We start from the raw sequence: 9,109 nt of genomic DNA, 5'->3' as shown, positions 1-9,109 counted from the left end.
ATATGTGAACTTCCAGATGTTCAAGCTGGTTTTGGAAAAGGCAGAGGGACCAGAGATCAAATTGCCAACATCCACTGGATCATCAAAAAAGCAAGAGAGTTCCAGAAAAATATCTGCTTTATTGACTATGCCAAAGTCTTTGACTGTGTGGATCACAATAAACTGTGGAAAATTCTGAACGAGATGGAAATACCAGACCACCTGACCTGCCTCTTGAGAAACCTGTATGCAGGTCAGGAAGCAACAGTTAGAACTGGACACAGAACAACAGACTGGTTCCAAATAGGAAAAGTAGTATGTCAAGGCTGTATATTGTCACCCTGCTTATTTAACTTATATGCAGAGTACATCATGAGAAACACTGGGCTGGATGAAGCACAAGCTGGAATCAAGATTGCCGGGAGAAATATCAATAACCTCAGATACGCAGATGACACCACCCTTATGGCAGAAAGTGAAGAGGAACTAAAAAGCCTCTTGATGAAAGTGAAAGAGGAGAGTGAAAATGTTGGCTTAAAGCTCAACCTTCAGAAAACGAAGATCATGGCATCTGGTCCCATCACTTCATGGCAAATAGATAGGAAAACAGTGGAAACAATGGCTGACTTTATTTCGGGGGGGCTCCAAAATCACTGTAGATGGTGACTGCAGCCATGAAATTAAAAGATGCTTACTCCTTGGAAGGAAAGTTATGACCAACCTAGATAGCATATTGAAAAGCAGAGACATTACTTTGGCAACAAAGGTCCGTCTAGTCAAGGCTATGGTTTTTCCAGTGGTCGTGTATGGATGTGAGAGTTGGATCATAAAAAATGCTGAGCACTGAAGAATTGATGCTTTTGAACTGTGGTTTTGGAGAAGACTCTTGAGAGTCCCTTGGACAGCACGGAGATCCAACCAGTCCATCCTAAAGGAGATCAGTCCTGAGTGTTCATTTGGAAGGACTGATGTTGAAGCTGAAACGCCAATACTTTGGCCACCTGATATGAAGAGTTGACTCATTTGAAACGACCCTGATGCTGGGAAAGATTGAAGGTGGGAGGAGAAGGGGACGACAGAGGATGAGATGGTTGGATGGCATCACTGACTCAGTGGACATGTTTGGGTAAACTCTGGGATTTGGTGATGGACAGGGAGGCCTGGCGTGCTGCAGTCCATGGGGCCACAAAAAGTCGGACATGACTGAGCAACTGAACTGAACTGAACTGAGTGGTATAATGAGTGTATTCCTCTTCGTACTTTTATGTGTCTACTAATTTTCTACAATTAGCAAGTGTAGAATTATAATCAGAAACTGATAATGAAATATATCATTGAATGTATAAAATATGGTTGGTTGTTTAGTTGCTAAGTCAAAGGAACACACAATGAATGTACTAACATGATTTGAAATATATTTGAGTGATAGAATCAAAAGAAATGCCTTGGGGGACTTGTGGTCCAGTGGTTAAGGATCTACCCTGCAACGCAGGGGACACAGGTTCGGTCACTGGTTGGTGAACTAGGATCCCACACGCAGCAGAGCAACTAAGCCTGCACACCACCACAACCCAGCCCGCACGCCGCAGAGCCCGGGTGCAGGCCTAGAGAGTCTGTTCCAGCAACGAAGGGTCTCAAGTGATACGACAAAGGTCCTGCTTGCCACAGCTAAGACCTGAGACAGCCATTTTTTTTTTTTAAGGCCCCAGCTTTCTAGGAAAAAGAAGTTGTTTTTATCTATGAACAATTTCAGTTCACAGTGTGGAGACAGAAGACTCATAGCCTTTATTTAAAAAAAAAAAAGTAAATGCTTTGGAGCACTTTGTAAAATAGTCAAACTGACCAAAAATGAAGCAGGACAAGAAATATACCTTCCTTATATATTTTTATTAACCTTTTTTGGTTAGCTCGCATATATGTCCCCATGCCTGAAATAAATTTTTGAAAATGGTACCCCATGACATAGTGAAAAATTCCAACATTCACCCACATATTTTATCAATGAATTTAAGCAAAAATTAGGATATTCAGAAGTCTAATTCAAGTAAGTCATTCAGGATACCCATCTAGCAGCAGGAGGAATCAGGACTCTGGTAGCTAAGTGACGAAGCCGCTTTACAGGAGAACTCATGACTCATCTTGTGACGGTCAGAGAGAAAATGGTGTTACATATTAACTGCCTTGAAGTAGACCATCTTACTCAGTGACCAGTTTTAAAAGGCCACTGCTTTCTTGGAATTGGATAATTTGATGAGACATGAAATAATGGAAAATGAACTACTTACAGAACTCAAGACATTTCCAACACTCCAAAGAAGAGTCTAAAACTATCTCGACATACAGCCTGTGCTCTAGACAGTGCAGACTTCGGTTCCCAGGAGCCCGTGACCGTGCTTTCCTTGTGAAGTCACTATCTTAGATAGGAATGCAGAGGCCCTGGGGTAATAGTGAGGTAGAGTTGGATGATGACTGGTCCTGGCAGGAAAATATTTATCTACTGGGTCATTTTTAGCTGTGTGAGGCTGGACAAATAACAGCCTCTCTAGGTTTGTTTAAATTAGTCATAAAATTAAAATAATACTTATCTACTATTTCAATGACGGGTTGGGAACCTCATATAAGATATATATTTGTGTAAAGAGCTTTTCAAACCAAAAGTGACTTAAAAAAAATCAATCTGGGTGTAACCAAGTACCTAAAAGAGCAAAAGGTTACCCAGGAGAAGCAATTCTAAATTAATCCGTGAACAGATACGGCATTGTAAAGTTGATGCTTTATTTCTCAAGACATTGATTGCTTCAGACTGATTCTGTTCCCCCAAATTCACTGGTCATTTCTCACACAGGTATTTTATGACTCAATTGTTGACCAGACATATGTCCACTGACTGGTTATTTTGAAACAAACTTTTCTACACTAGCAATTAAAACCATAACAATGTGTATTTTTCTATCTAGTTGGTCCTTGTTTCTGAAATGTAGTCTTGATGGTAATGCATTTTTTCTTATTGGGCTATAGTTGCTTTACAATGTTTTGTTATTTTCTGCTATACAATGAAGTGCATCATCTACATGTATGTGTGTGTGTGTATATATATATGTGTGTGTGTGTGTATATGTGTGTGTATATGTGTGTATGTGTATGTGTGTATATGTGTTTATGTGTGTGTATGTGTGTGTATATGTGTGTATGTGTGTGTATGTGTTTATGTGTGTATATATGTATGTGTATATGTGTGTGTATATGTGTATGTGTGTGTGTATATATGTGTGTGTGTGTGTGTGTATACTCTCCCTCTTAGACCTCCCCCCCAGTGCCCCCCATTGAGCCAACCTAGAGTACCATCACAGTGCCGAGCTGAGCCCCGGTGTTCATACAGCAGCTTCCCACTATTCCGCACACGTAGTATGCATATGTCAATCCTAATCTCCTGATCCATCCCACCCTGCTTCCCCCGCTGTGCCCACATGTCCGTTCTCTCTGTCTGCATCTCTATTCCTGCCCCAGAACCAGGTTCATCTGTGCCATTTCCCCTAGATTCTACAGGTATGCATTAATAAACGGTATTTGTTTTTCTCTTTCTGACTTACTTCACCCTGCATGACAGATTCTAGGTCCATCCACGTTTCTATATTTTTAACTCACGTCCATAGCCAGATCTAATGGGTATATATCAACATACAAATTTCCTGAGACTTCCGTCTTCTTGAGAGACTAGAGCTGCACACATGCACACACACATCAACCTAATTGGAGCTTTGAAGCACAACCAATTCCAGATGAAATGCAGGCTCTTCCTCCCTGTCCCTGGACCTAGGAGATTATTATTGCTTTCTCCATGGAGATTCTACTACAAGCACAATGAAAATCAATATAGACTTGGAACAGCTGAGACTAATTTTTAAATGCTGAGGCTGCCAAAATTCACCCTTGGACAATGCCCCCAGTATAAGTCCCTCTTGATCATACATCCATACATCTTCTCCTGGGCTCTCATCCCTGCTGCTCTAGCCTTCCACCAAGTTGATCCAAACTCCCATCCACAGCATATCTTCCTTCAAGCCCTTTCCTCTGGGTACCCTAAAACCTGATTCTGCTTCTTCCTACAGCTCCAATCCCTTGCTCATCCTTTTGAGCCTGACTAAAAAAAGACTCCAACTCTTTTTTTTTCTTTTTTTAAAGAAAATCTGATCAATTTTCTAAAAAAAAATCTTCTGGAATTTGGCTTGGGATTACACTCAATTTATAGATTAATTGGAGGATAATTGACATCTTAACAATATTAACTCTTCTGACTGATAAATATAGTACCTTTTAAGTTTTTTTTTATCTTTCTCAACATTTTGTAGTTTGTGTACAAATTTGCATATGTCTTGTTAAATGTATCCCCAAGTATTTTGGGGGTTTTGCTATTATAATTTTTATTTTCAACTTCCAACTAGTTATTACTAGCATGTGGAAATACAACTGATTATACTGACTTTATATATAGTGACCTTGCTAAAGTCATCTGTAGCTTTTTTTGTAAATTCCTTAGGATATTCTATGTGGACAATGGTGTAATCTGAGAATTAAAATAATCTCATTCCTCTTTGCCAATCTATAAATCTTTCATTCTTCCACTGGCCTTACTGTAGTGCACTTAGCTTCTACTAGGATGTTGAATGGGAATGGTGAGAGAAAATATCTTTGCCTCATTTCTGACCTTGAGGGAAAGCAGTTAGTCTTCCACTGTTAAATACAATGTTAGCTCTTCTTTATCAAGTTGAGAAAGTTCCCTTCCACTCTGAGTTTATTGAACCATTTTTTTTCCCCTCATGAGTGGCATTTGAAGATCATCAAATGCTATTTCTGCATCTGCTGAGGTTATCATATTATTTGTCTTTTTTTTTTAGTCAGTTAATATAATGGAAAAACATGCTTAGCTTTCTAGTGTTAATACAACCTCACATTCCTGGGATAAACTCTTACATTTGGTCACTGTATTAGCCTTCTAGAGCTGCCATACCAGGATATGACAGATTGGATGGCTTAAAAAACAGAAATTTATTTTCTCACATTTTAGAGGCTATAATCCAAATCTTGCATGCTAGGCTTCAGCATTATGCAAACCAAGAACTTCCAGACGTCTAAGCTGGGTTTAGAAAAGGCAGAGGAACCAGAGATCAAATTGCCAACATTTGCTGGATCATAGAGAAAGCAAGGGAATTCCAGAAAAACATCTACCTCTGTTTTATTGACTCCAATAAAGCCTTTGACTGTGTGGATCGTAACAAACTGAGGAAAGCTCTTAAAGAGATGGGAAAACCAGAACATCTTACTCGTCTCCTGAGAAACCTGGATGCGGGTCAAGAAGCAACAGTTAGAACCCTGTATGGAACAGCTGATTGATTCAGGATTGAGAATGGGGTACGACAGAGCTGTCCCCTGTCACCCTGCTTGTTTAACGTATACACTGAGCACATCATGAGAAATGCCGGGCTGGATGAGTTACAAGCTGGAATCAAGATGAGCGGGACAAACTTCAACAACCTCAGATATGGCAGAAAGCAAAGAGGAACTAAAGAGCCTCTTGATGAGGGTGAAGGAGAGTGAAAGAGCCGGCTTAAAACTAAATATTAAAAAAAACTATGATCATGGCATCCGGCCCCATTACTTCACGGCAAATAGAAGAGGAAAACATGGAAGCAGTGACAGATTTCCTCTAAAATCACTGTGGATGATGACAGCAGCCATGAAACCAGAAGGTGATTGCTTCTCAGCAGGAAAGTTATGACGAACCTAGACAGCGTGTTGAAAAGCAAAGATATTACTCTGCCAACAAGGGTCTGCTTCGTCAAGGCTTTGGTCTTTCCAGTGGTCACATACTGTTGTGAGAGCGGGACTGTAAAGAAGGCAGAGCACCAAAGAACTGATGCCTTCGAACTGTGGTGCTGGAGAAGACTCCCGAGAGTCCCCTGGACTGCAAGGAGATCCAACCAGTCCATCTTAAGGGAGATCAACCCTGATTACTCATTGGAAGCACTGATGCTGAAGCTGACGCTCCAGTATTTTGGTCATCTGATGCGAACAGCTGACTCATTGGAGTAGTCCCTGACGCTGGGAAAGATTGAGGGCAGAAGGAGAAGAGGGCGTCAGAGGATGAGATGGCTGGATGGCATCACCAATGCAAATGACATGAACTTGGGCAAATTCAGGCAATGTTGAGGGACAGGGAGGCCTGGCGTGCTGCAGTCCGTGGGGTCGCAAAGAGCTGGACACAACCGGACGACTGAACAACAACAACTCTAAGTTGCTACTAGGGCTGGTTTCTGGTGAGATGTCTCCTGGCTTGCAGAAGGCCCTCCTTGATGGGTTCTCACAGCCTTGCCTCTGTGGACCTGCAGTGAGAGAAGTCTCAGGTCTCTCCCCTTCTTCGTGCAAGAACACCAGTCCTTAGGATTAGGGCCCATTTTTATGACCTCATTTAACCTTAGTTATCTCTTTAAAGGCCTTGTCTCTGACTATAGTCATATTGCAGCTTAGAGCTTCACCTTAAAAGAGTTTGGCCAGGATAGGATGGGGAGGACACCAGTCAGTCTGTGACAGTCATGATGTATTATTTTTATCATATATTGTTGTATTTGATTTGCTAACTTTTAAGGATTATTGTATCCATATTCATGAGTGATATTGGTATTAATATACAGTTTTCCTTTCTTATAATGCCCTTGATTTTGGTATCAAGGTGATGCCTCATAAAATGAACTGTGAAGTGTTTGTTCCTTTTTTACTTTTTTGGATGATTTTTGTAAATTTGATATTCATTTTCATTTAATATTCATGAATATTAAATCTTTTTAAATATTTTTAAATATTAAAGATTTTTAAATATTTTTAATATTTAATATTCATGAAATACTAAATATTTCATGGAAATCACCAAAGAACACATTCAGTATTGGATTTTTCTTTTGGGTAAAGTTTTTTATTCTTTTGTTTTTATTGACCTCTGATTTATAATACCATGTTAGTTTCAGTTGTACAGCATGGTGATTCAGTTATATACATATAGGCATACATATACATGTATAGGCATATACATACATTCTTCTTCAGATTCTCTTCCCTTATAGGTTATTACAAAGTACTGAGTATACTTCCTTGTGCTATACAGTAGGTCCTTGTTGGTTACCTATTTTATATAATGTAGTGTGTATATGTTAATGCCAAACTCTTAATTTTTTCTCTCCCCCTTCCCCTTTTGTAAGAACAAATTTGTTTTCTGTGTCGTGAGTCTCTTTCTATTCTGAAAATAAGTTCATTTGTATCTTTTTTTTTTCAGATTCCACATATAAGCGAAATCATGTAATATTTGTCTCCTTCTGACTTCACTTGGTATGATAATGCTTAGTTCCATCCATGTTGTTGCAAATGGCAATACTTCATTTTTTTCTGACTACCAGTCCATTGTATATATGGACTGTTATACATCTTTTCCATTCACCTGCTGATGGACATCTAGGTTGCTTCCACGTCTTGGCTATTGTAAACAGTGGTGCAATAAACATTAAGATGCATATATCTTTTCAAATTATAATTTTCTCCAACTATATGTCTAGAAGTGGGACTGCAGGGTCATATGGTAATTCTAGTTTTTTTTCTAGAAATCTCCATACTGCTCTCCATACTGTAATATCAATTTACATGCCCACCAACAGTGTAGGAGGGTTCCCTTTTCCCTACACCCTCTCCAGCATTTATTATTTGTAGACTTTTGATGATTGTCATTCTGACTAGTATGAGATGACACCTCATTGTAGTTTCTGATCTGCATTTCTCTAATAATTAGTGATGTTGAGAATCTTTTCTGTGCCTGTTGGTCATCTGTATATCTTCTTTGGAGAAATGTCTATTTAGACCTTCTACATATATTTTTTGGTTTGTTTCTTTGACACTAAGTTGTATGAACTCTGTATATTTTGGAGATTAATTCCTTGTCAGTTGCTTCACTTACAAATATTTTCCACCAGTCCAGGGGTTGTCTGTTTTGTTTATGGTTTCCGTTATTGTGCAAAAGATTTTAAGTTTAATTAGATCCCATTTCTTTGTTTGTTTCCATTACCCTAGGAGACGGATCCAAAAAGATAATGCTGCAATTTATGTCAAAGAGTATTCTGCCTATGTGTTCCTCTAGAACTTCTATAATGTCTGGTTTACATTTAAGTCTTTTATCCATTTTGAGTTTTTTGGGGGTCATGGTGCTAGAGAATGTTCTGATTTCATTCTTTTACATGTAGCTGTCCAGTTTTCCCAGCACTGCTTTTTGAAAACTGTCTTTTCTCCATTGCATATTCTTGCCTCCTTCGTTATGGATTATTTTACTAATGGTGTGTGAGCTTATTTCTGGATGTTCTATGTGTTCCATTGATTTATATTTCTGTCTTTGTGCTGGTGCCATACTGTTTGATTACTGTGGCTTTATAGACTGTGTGAAGTCAGGGATCCTTATTCCTCCCACTCTGTTTTTCTTTCTCAAGACTGCTTTGGGTATTTGAAGTCTTTTATATTTCCTTATAGATTAAAAGCAATTTTTGATCTTGTTCTATCAAGAAATGCCATTGGCATTTTGATAGAGATTGCATTGAACCTGTAGATTACCTTGGGTAGTATAGTCATTTTGACAGTATGAATTCTTCCAGGCAAAGAACATGGTGTATCTTTCCATTAGTCATCTTTAATTTCTTTCATCAGCATGTTAGTTTCCATTGTACAGGTCTTTTACCTCCTTTGTTTGTTTAATTTCTCGTTTCTGATCTTTTGTTGTTAGAATATAGAAATACAAGAGGTTTCTGTGTATTAACTTTATATCTTATAACTTCAGCAGATTCATGGGTGAGCTCCAGTTTTCAGGTAGTGTCTTTAAGATGTTCTAACTAGTACAGCCACTATGGAGAACAGTGTGGAGATTCCTTAAAAAACTGGAAATAGAACTGCCTTATGATCCAGCAATCCCACTGCTGGGCATACACACTGAGGAAACCAGAAGGGAAAGAGACACGTGTACCCCAATGTTCATCGCAGCACTGTTTATAATAGCCAGGACATGGAAGCAACCTCGATGTCCATCAGCAGATGAATGGATAAGAAA

The sequence above is a fragment of the Bison bison genome, unplaced genomic scaffold (assembly GCF_000754665.1).
Source record: "Bison bison bison isolate TAMUID 2011002044 unplaced genomic scaffold, Bison_UMD1.0 scf7180017864270, whole genome shotgun sequence".
Classification (NCBI taxonomy): domain Eukaryota; kingdom Metazoa; phylum Chordata; class Mammalia; order Artiodactyla; family Bovidae; genus Bison; species Bison bison.
This window is presented reverse-complemented; position numbering follows the sequence as displayed.